The 10,459-nt window shown below is 43.7% G+C and overlaps 1 pseudogene across 1 annotated transcript; it reads right to left on the bottom strand.

Moving 5' to 3' along the window:
* Positions 1–1,384: 1,384 nt before the first annotated feature.
* LOC148977514 (uncharacterized) lies at positions 1,385–10,241 on the bottom strand (annotated as a pseudogene). The gene is made up of 5 exons (XR_016169804.1): positions 10,202–10,241; positions 7,674–8,107; positions 7,412–7,568; positions 5,575–6,484; positions 1,385–1,502 (listed from the first exon to the last, which is right to left on the bottom strand). The product of XR_016169804.1 is annotated as an uncharacterized LOC148977514 (transcript).
* Positions 10,242–10,459: the final 218 nt, after the last annotated feature.

Raw genomic sequence — 10,459 nt, forward strand, 5'->3', positions numbered from 1 at the left:
ACAGCCCATATACAAACACAGACAATAATTATTTTATCGACGGGCAAAGTTTGCACATAAATGTAAGATTTTTCCGATCCTCACCGACCTCGTCATAAAACCCGTTTAATTGATAGTGCGTGTCCTCTGCGCTCCTTGCTTTTTGTCACCGGCGGCTGCGGTGCGACACTGGTAGCTGGTGTTGCCAGATTGGGTATTTTTTCGCTACATTTTAAGGCATGTATACATGTGTTTTAGCCAGGTTTTCGCCTGGAAGGCTCTATAGAAATCTGGCACCCTACTGTACGAAGTTATACTGACAGAGAGCGCACGTTCACAGACACCAGAATGAACGTGTTCACAGTAATGTTCATCAGGCAGTAATACAGTATGTTTATGCACTATCGTTCATTGAACGCGTTCAGGCACAACACTGGGGAAGAGACACGTCTGCAGCGGCCCATAACAGTGGAAGAAACGCGTTGGAGTTAGCGTGTATTGGCTAGCTACAGGTGCGTGCAATGACGTGCGGGTCGGATATGTGAACTGGCCGTTCAGATTGAAGTCGCATTTCAAAAGATCGGATACATATCGGATTTGGACCACATACCCAAGTGGCCTGGGTCGCATTTGAAAAAATCGGATCTGTGTCGTTCAGACCGTCATGAAAAAATCAGATACAGGTCGCATAGGGGCAAAAAAATCGGAATTAGGTCGTTTCAGCCTGCAGTGTGAACGAGAACAAACAATGCTAGCCTATGCAATCATATCTTTGTGTAGGCTAGTTGACAATAACAGTGTAACAAATTCATAACCGAGATACAAAAAGTTAAATATTGGGCTAAAATAAATCAAACACATTGTAATGGATTCTCCTTGCAGATAAATACACACACAATAATTGCACTCACTCACTCACTCACATCCATACTCAATAAACACACAATCAGATTCAAATTGGACATTAAATTCACATTTCAGCTCTTTTCTTCTTAGCAGGGAGAGGGACAACTTACTTCCTCCTCAACTGGTGGTTTTGGGCATGTAATATCCATTGTATTTTCTGTGCAAAACTCACAGATATTTTTGTACAGATAAGTCTTTCTTTTCAAGTCCAGGCCAGGGGGCTTGATGACAGGGGGTCTTTGGATTGGTGGTTCATCCTCTTGGAGCAAGCACATTCCTTGTTCCTCTGAGGTGGCAAAGGCCTTGTAAAATACCAGCCCGTTCTCATCCTTTAACGTCATATAGAACGCTATATGCAAAAACGGTGCTATACTACGCACATGGCACCCTTTATCGTTAATATAACACGCGAACCCAAGACGTTATAAATCCTTTAGCGTGAATATGACATGCACACCCTACCCCACACCTAAACTTAGCCCTCACAGCGTGTGTTATATTAACGATAATGGGTGCCATGTGCGTAGTATAGCGCCGTTTTGTCATATAGCGTTCTATATGACATTAAAGGATGAGAATGCGTTGAAAATACCCAGCCAGAATGGTCATTGCTCATTCTGAAAAACACAGAAGATTGGGGAAAACTAGTTGTAAAAGATCCATTCACTATTAATCGATGTTTTATTAACAAGTTTCGGGAGGATCACGTTCTAATGATCAAACAATCAAGTCAGCCAGCTGTCAGCAATCAGTAATCAACTGGTTCACTCAATCAGCACAAGTAAAGCCTATAAAAACACACAGTTGACTCACCCTTATTCCTCGACTGTTCTCAGCATTTGGTGTACTGCTTTGCAAAAAGATGTCCCAAATGCAACTTTCAACATCCGATGACGACCTCAACCATGCTCCGCCGCCATCAGCTGGCCCCAGGACAACTTCTCCACCTGATACCGCCTCAGAGCCCCACGTTTCATCTCGTGGGCGCCGGTCGGTACAAACAACTCCTTGCATGCCAAGACGCCGGGGCTTACCCTCACCTCCACCGGCGAGGACTCCAGCTTCCTCCCCAGCGTCCTCCTATCGTTCGGCCGTGCCAACGATTCCGCCTATTGAAAAGTGGACAGTCTTGAGTCTAAGACAAGCGCTGATAAACTCAGATTTTCAGCCCTCGCGCAGGATGACTAAAGTGCAACTTTACAACATGTACGTTACCTTGCAATCATCAAACATCTCTCCTAGATCCACCCCAGGTTCCAAGGCGGCCAGCAGGCCGGGAAATTCTCGCGAGGCCCTGAACTCGCCTCGCCCGACTCTGCAACCTTCCCGTACAAGGTCTGGTTTTCCGCGCGCTTCGGCCCGGAGCGCCAGGATTTCTGCGAGCCTGGGTCGCGCTCCAGATTCCACCGCCACGAGACATCACTCGCCTCTCGCTTCACCTCAGCTTTTCAGCACGGCGCTTCCCGCCGCAGCGCCATTCACAGCTGGGCCCGCCGGCTCACATTCCGCTTCCCAGTTTTTTCCTCCTGCTGTTTCTAACCCCTTTCCTCTGCAGTGGCCTCCGGCTCCCGTAGCAAACGCTAGCGTGAGGTTGCCTCCGCTAGCGGCAGAGGCTCAAACTTTCCACCAGTTTCCTGCGACTAACCCCTCCCCTTTTCAGTGGCCTGCAGCCCAAGCAAGCGCAAGACCACCTCCGCTTGCAACACAGGCTCAGGCATCTCATCCATTTTCTCCTTTTCCCTCTGGTGCTTATTTCAATCTTCCTTCTCAAGCCCCACAGGCCGACCTAAGCGTGAGGCTGCCTCCGCCGACAGTCGCAGCCCAGGCTTCTCTCCCTTACAGCTCTCTTCTAAATGCCAAATCACAATATTCTCTTTTCACAGCTTCCCCGATGCCAGTTCCACCAAACGCCGTCGCTCTGGAGCCTCCCCCGGTGACTCAAAACATCCGAGCACAGATTATGGCAGAAATTCAGGATGCTGGCTCCAGAGGCGGACGAGCTCCCAACTCCAGTACCTCATTATTCGGAATTAATATTCCCATAACTCACCCGCAAAAATCCCTCCTCAACAGATCGCTCGACACCATTCTCCAAGCTGTTTCCCCCAGAACTCTCCAATCCTATGTGACCGCATGGAGATGTTTTAAAGCCTTCCACCTTTCTTATAACACGCCATTCCCTGATTTTTCCCTCCTTACAATAACCTCCTTTATCTCTTACCTCGACAGTGTCAAAAACCTCCAAGTCGGGTCCATCAAAAGTTATTTAAGCGGCATCCAATTTTTTCACAAATTGATCCACGGCGCCCCCTCTCCGGAAATAAATAATTCACAAACCTCCCTCTTGATTAAAGGCATCCAACGATCCCAGCCCACCCGCCCGGATACCAGACAACCCATAACTTTAGATATTCTCACTAAATGCATTCAGACCCTCCGCACAGGCTACCGATCCCTCAATACCTCCCGCACACTCGACGCCATGTTCATTCTAGCCTTTTTTGGTTTCCTAAGATGCTCTGAACTGGCTATCACTTCCAGATTTGACCCAAAAATCCACCCAAACATCTCAGATCTCTCAGTGCTCGACAACGAAACAATCTCGTTTCTGATTAAACAGAGCAAAACAGACCAAACCAAAAAAGGCCACTTCATATATATTTTCAACCTCTCGTCACCAATTCAACCGTTCCAAACTATATTAGCCTACCTCCAACTGAGAAACTCTCATGCAAAATCCCCTCTCGAACCCTTGTTCATCGACGATTCTAACAAACCCGTGACACGCTTTTGGTTCCAAAAACACCTAAAATCTGTTCTCCAACTTTCAGGCATCCCAGCAGAGAATTTCTCCAGTCATTCCTTCCGCATTGGAGCAGCAACCTCAGCAGCCCAAAAAGGCCTCTCTCAGCAACAGATCCAAGCGCTCGGAAGATGGTCCTCAGACGCGTTCCAAACTTATATCAGAACTAATCGTTTCCATGTCAAAAAAGCCCACCAAATCCTCATTGGTTAAAAAAAAAAAAAAAAAAAAAAAAAAAACTTTTCGAGTATCCATTCCATGCCTTCTCGTTCTTCATCCGGCAAATATTGATCTCCCAGCGGACATAGCGAGAGCCTTCCTGGTCGAGCTTCTATGTCTTCTCTGTCTCCGTCCAGCAAGTATTAATCTCCCAGCGGACCCAGAGACAGCCTTCCCAGTCGAGTAATTATATCTCCTCTTTCTCCGTCCAGCGAGTATTGATCTAGCGGACACAGCAAGAGCTTTCCTGGTCGATTATTTATGTCTATTATTTCTCCGTCCAGCGAGTATTGATCTCCCAGCGGACCCAGTGATAGCCTTCCCGTTCGAGTATTTATACCTCCTCTTTCTCCGTCCAGCGAGTATTGATCTCCCAGCGGACACAGCGAGAGCTTTCCCGGTCAATTATTTATATCTATTCTTTCTCCGTCCAGCGAGTATTGATCTCCCAGCGGACCCAGAGATAGCCTTCCTGGTCAGGTACGCATATCTCCCCTTTCTCCGTCCAGCGAGTATTGATCTCCCAGCGGACTCAGCGAGAGCTCCCTTGGTCGAGCATCTTCATCCCCTCCTCCATCCAGCGAGTATTGATCTCCCAGCGGACTCAGCAAGAGCTCCCTTGGTCGAGCATCTTCATCTCCTCCTCCATCCAGCGAGTATTGATCTCCCAGCGGACTCAGCGAGAGCTCCCTTGGTCGAGCATCTTCATCTCCTCCTCCATCCAGCGAGTATTGATCTCCCAGCGGACTCAGCGAGAGCTCCCTTGGTCGAGCATCTTCATCTCCTCCTCCATCCAGCGAGTATTGATCTCCCAGCGGACTCAGCGAGAGCTCCCTTGGTCGAGCATCTTCATCTCCTCCTCCATCCAGCGAGTATTGACCTCCCAGTGGACATAGCCTAAACCTCCCAGTAAAGCATCTATGTTTTTCTTTCAGGACTGGTGAGGCTTACCGATGCCGGGACCTTTGCCACAAGAACCCTCCCGTTCGGACACCGCGAGCTCTCCCAGCCAAAACTACCAGGCTCTCCTTGAAATGCCAGCCCGCCAATCTCTGCGCTCTTTTCGGGGGGTCTTTAAGCAGGCGGCTGTCCTTTACTTACTTTGCTTTTTGGGGAGTACTCTGGGTTCGGGCCCAATTTCCGAGCTCGGAGCCCTCCCCCCGGACAGCACGCCAAATACGCATAACTATTTTTATTCTCTGATCATTAGTGAGTGTGAACTCGTGAATCGATGTTTTATTAACAAGTTTCGGGAGGATCACGTTCTAATGATCAAACAATCAAGTCAGCCAGCTGTCAGCAATCAGTAATCAACTGGTTCACTCAATCAGCACAAGTAAAGCCTATAAAAACACACAGTTGACTCACCCTTATTCCTCGACTGTTCTCAGCATCCCTCCACCACCCCATCTCCTCACACTTGCCTAATTATCTTCCTAAACAGAGATACGGGGGGAGTACTCTGGGTTCGGGCCCAATTTCCGAGCTCGGAGCCCTCCCCCCGGACAGCACGCCAAATACGCATAACTATTTTTATTCTCTGATCATTAGTGAGTGTGAACTCGTGAAATGCAAATACCCATGTAACACAGAAGCACACACCCACACACACAGCTCCTGAGCATAATAGACATGCCATTAGTATTATAGTACCATAAATTACATACCGATAATGCTGGTGTTGGGTTATTCCCGGGAGATGTCTGAAGAATGGCTTCAGGAATGACTGCCAATCACGCTGCTCCACTATGACTTCCCCATCTTCTCGTCCAACCAGTTGCGGGATGTTAACTCCAGTCAGTGTGCTGCTTCGAACAACATTAACAATATCGTCCAGAAATGAGACCATCTTTCGGCGATAGCTTCGGCGGAAGCCAAATGCCCAATCTGGTGCAAACTTTGTATGGCCCACAATGAGAAAGTTCAATTAAATAGTTTCATGCAATCTATGAAGAACTCTCCAAAGCAGGTACTGTAGCACAGTATTGTTCTTGTTCTGGCCCACACAGTTGTCACAATGTAGCTGGACATGCTTTCATGCACCCATGCCATATTAAGTGAAGAAATGATCAAGGAATGACACCACAGCATTTGGCCCTTTGGTGATGCATACACACTCATCGATAAGGTAGTTAACCTGTCTTGGAATAGCCTCACAGTTAATGCCAAACAAGCCGCACTTTCGAGGGGTCAAGAAGTACATCGGACCGGGCTGGAGTGGATTGGAGCGAAAATGCACCTGCTGGGCAAAATCAAACGAGTAATGCATTGTGATTTCTCGGGAGTATGGATCACAAGGACGAAGTTCATGAATGCCATGGTCATTTACAGTATCCTTGGCTTTCTGAACCATGTCTTGATACAGTGAGCATTCTAATATCACTTTCACGAGGTGGTCTTCCTGTTTTCTGCATCGCTCTGATTTCTCTTCTTCGGTCAGGTTGGTAGACTTGTAGATGGTTGAGTTGTTTTTTTGGCATTCCCAACACAAGTCAGTCATTGGCTTCGTCCGGACTATGTAGGGCACAAGGGTCTTCCACAGGCGCCGAAAGGTCACAATATTGACCACCTGATGTTCTGATAAAACAAAGTTTGGCAAGAACTTCCTCAATTTGGTTTTGATGCACTCTTAATGCACTTTTAAACTTTTCCATCACTTACAGTCTTAACATTTAACACTTAACATTAAAGGAGTAGTTCACTTTTCAAAAAACTCACAAAATACTCACCCCAAGATGTCATCCAAGATGTCCATGTCTTTCTTTCTTCAGTCGAACAGAAATTAAGGTTTTTAATTTTAGGTTAAGGAATCTTTCCGAGTCAATTTATTCAGTCATTCATTGGTTTCGTTCGTTGAATAAACCAAATGACTCGGAAAAAGATTTGTTCATTTTGATGAACGAGTTCGAACAGGAGAGTCACAAACGTTTGTCACAGTAGCAAGGCAAGCATTTGAGCTTTATAAAACTTAAGCTTTGTCATTTATTTATTAAATGAGCGATCGTTTCACTTGATAAGACCCTTATTCATCGTCTGGAATCGTTTAAAGCCCTTTGAACAGTTTGCAGTTTGCACTGAAACTGTCTTTTGGACCTTGAACCGTTTGGTTCCCAATTAAGTGCGTGGAGAAAATCCTGGAATGTTTTCATCAAAAACCTTAATTTCTTTTCGACTGAAGAAAGAAAGACATGGACATATTGGATGACATGGGGGTGAGTAAATTATCAGCAAAAGTTTTTTTCAAAAGTGAACTCCTCCTTTAACTGACAAGCCTTTCAAAAGATCACTCAGCAAGCATAGATTACATGTGCAAAACTAATGAATAACATTCATTATCCCATTAAGTTATTTTTTAGTATAATAGGTTTATCAATTCAGCACCTAAATGCTTATTAATAAAGAATACCTATTTCCTGATCTAACTGCCTGTTCATAGGCACGAAAAACTGTAGCCTTGGTGTAATGAGAGGGAAGCAACTTGATATCAAAACGTTTGTACTCGACCTGGAAGAACCAGTCCGTGAAGCTCCGTGAAGTTGACGATGAATGATACCACACGACAGATGTCATCATGCGTGAGAAGGCGCTTGTCTGATTTCGGGGGGTCAACCCATGTTCTTTGTAATGCTTTAGGAGAGCTGTCTACTTGTTTTGGCTTATGCTAAAATAAAAACAAGAACAACCCAATGTCACTAAAATGCAGAGAAATGCATTTTGCCATTATAGCTAATTCTGTATAAAGAGCTGATAACATAAAGTTACTTACCAATGTACTGTAAAAACTTGAATGTCTCTCGACAGATTTTCTGTCGAAGTGCTGACGCTCTTGCTGCACTTTCTTCTTTGAGCATCTTGTCATCTTGGAATTGTGAAAGTGGCAACTCAGTTTCCCCAACAGGATCAGGTCCTTCTCGTATTCGGTGAGAGCGGCCATAGACAGACGTATCTCGTAAACAAAATCTTCATCAAATGATTGAAAACACAGCTCTCCGTCGTTGAGTTTACACCCTTTACAGCAAAATGCACGTATTTTTGCTAACTCTTCATCTCGCTCACTACTAACTGCTTCACAACTATACATGACCCTATTAACTTCCCCAACATCAGTCACAGGCTGATCAACGTTATCATCATTATCATCGTCATCCTCTTCCACAGGGCTGTGACTTTCGCTGTCGCTGTCATCAGAGGATGACACGTCTACAGATCCGAAAAAATCACTGACAAGCCTTAGCCACTCTTGCTGACCAGCAGCAGAGCTTAGGCTGGAAGCCTCCAGTGAGTTCAACTCTTTGGCGACTTTTCTCTCTTTTGACAGCGAAATTTCTCAAATAAATAATATTTAATATTTAATAGGTGATCTGCTAGCTTGTTTACAAAGAGCGCTGCGAGTCTGACAGGAGGATGGCTGGACCAAGCATGTGCCAGTCAGTCAAAACGGGGCTTCCCATTGACAAATGATCAGCGTTTGTGTACATTTCTAAGCTTTTCGATTGGTTCCATACAACGTGTAACACCATATTTGGAGAGCAGAGATAGTGACGTTTCAGGGGATACCCGGGACAGAGGTAACAAGAGGAGTTGAGAAAAGCAATGCTCATTTTCTACGAATTTCAACGAAACTTACAACTAATTTAGTAAAACTTTTGTACACTTTAATAGCCATTTAAATACCTTTACTCGATTATCTGGACTATACAAAACTTTGGGAGATTATTTTTGAATATCTTTTCTTTGAAATTAGCAAAAAAAAAAAAATCCATGTTTTTCAGCATAATCAACCCATATCTTAAAATAGAACGTTGCAACTTCCGACTCATTTCGCCAGAGCGGGTCACAAATACAGAATAAAGTGACATTAAATATAGGACAGGAATTTTTTGTAACACTTTATTTTACGGTGTCTGTGATACAGTGTAATTACTTAATTAATTACTTAAAGGAGAACTCCGGTGCAAAATGAACCTTTATTACACATTGTTACCTAGTCAACCGTTATCTGAGATTTGTTTTCATGATTGCCGAATGTAAATAGTTTTATCTCTAAAAACAGTTTAGCCTATAACATTAGTATAACGCTAGTATATAGGGCATAGAGTAATGACAAATAAAAATCGCTTGTTATTACCACTAACAAGGCTCAAAATGGGCTCTATGCTCGGCGGTATTTCCGGTGAAGCATTAGGGATGCTCGATAACTTCCGCCGGTCGTAGAGTTCAATGCAATTCCGAGAATTTATATTGAATTTTATACTCCATGGTTATACTAAAGAAACGCTAGTCACAAAAACAGATAAAACAGACACCCCTCGTTGTGTTTATGCTACTTTTTAAAATTATATTAAATAAATATAACTATATATAAAATTACATCTAAACGTATGTACGTTTCATTTCAAAGACTGGAGGACAGTAAATTTTGAAGACTCTGCCATAATCCCGTTTTCCTCGGTTTTCCTCCGCTTTAATCTCCACAACCGGAAATGGACGAGCATCCTTGCGTCAAATGCGGTATTTATGCGTGCATATAGCCCATAGCCCCACACTAACACGGTAACATAATAAGGGTCCCTACATTCAAACCGAAGCATTGAGAACTTTGTCAGTGTCCAAACAGTTTAATAAGAAGATATTTCATACATACAGTCAACTTCGCGAATACAGGAAGAAGCCATCTTTGAAAAATAGTCTCTACCAGTCAATCTACGAACGCCAATCCAAGTGCTCTGGTGAGATGTGAATAAGGTGATAAGGTGAGCATGAACATTAGGCTACGTGTACATATTGAAGAGAAGAAAATGGTTCGTGTTTCTTCCAGAAACAATGGACAATAAGAGATTCTGCACAGTTCAGCGCACTTGGACTGGTAGAGACTATTTTTCAAAGATAGCTTCTTCCTGTATTTGCGAAGTTGACTGTATGTATAAAATATCTTCTTATTAAACTGTATGGACACTGACAAAGTTGTCAATGCTTCGCTTTGAATGTAGGGACCCTTATTATGCTACCGTGTTAGTGTGGGGCCATTTTGAGCTTGGTTCGTGGTAATAAAAAGCGATTTTTATTTGTCATTACTCTATGCCCTATATACTAGCGTTATACTAGTGTTATAGGCTAAACTGTTTTTAGAGATAAAACTATTTATATTCGACAATCATGAAAACAAATCTCAGATAACGGTTGACTAGGTAACAATGTGTAATCAGACCAAAGGTTAATTTTGCGCCGGAGTTCTCCTTTAAAAGTAGACATTGTAATAACATGTAACTAAGCTATGGAACAACCTGTACTTACATATTGTAATTACACTCATGTAATAGGCAGCTACATACATGTTACCGACTTGGTACAATGTGACAAGTACTGAAATATGTTACTAAGGTAAAGAAGCCCTCAGTAACACATGGTCAATTTGTACCTTCTAAAATAATCCAAAAATAAAAATAATCCTTATCCATCTGAATTAACCCTCTAGTTCACAGCTTAAATGCATCCAGTAGCTTCTTAATTACACTCAATTTACAAAATATTACACAGGTAAGCTACGTAAAA

This window comes from Pimephales promelas, chromosome 9 (genome assembly GCF_988280905.1).
Source record: "Pimephales promelas chromosome 9, fPimPro1.hap1.1, whole genome shotgun sequence".
Classification (NCBI taxonomy): domain Eukaryota; kingdom Metazoa; phylum Chordata; class Actinopteri; order Cypriniformes; family Leuciscidae; genus Pimephales; species Pimephales promelas.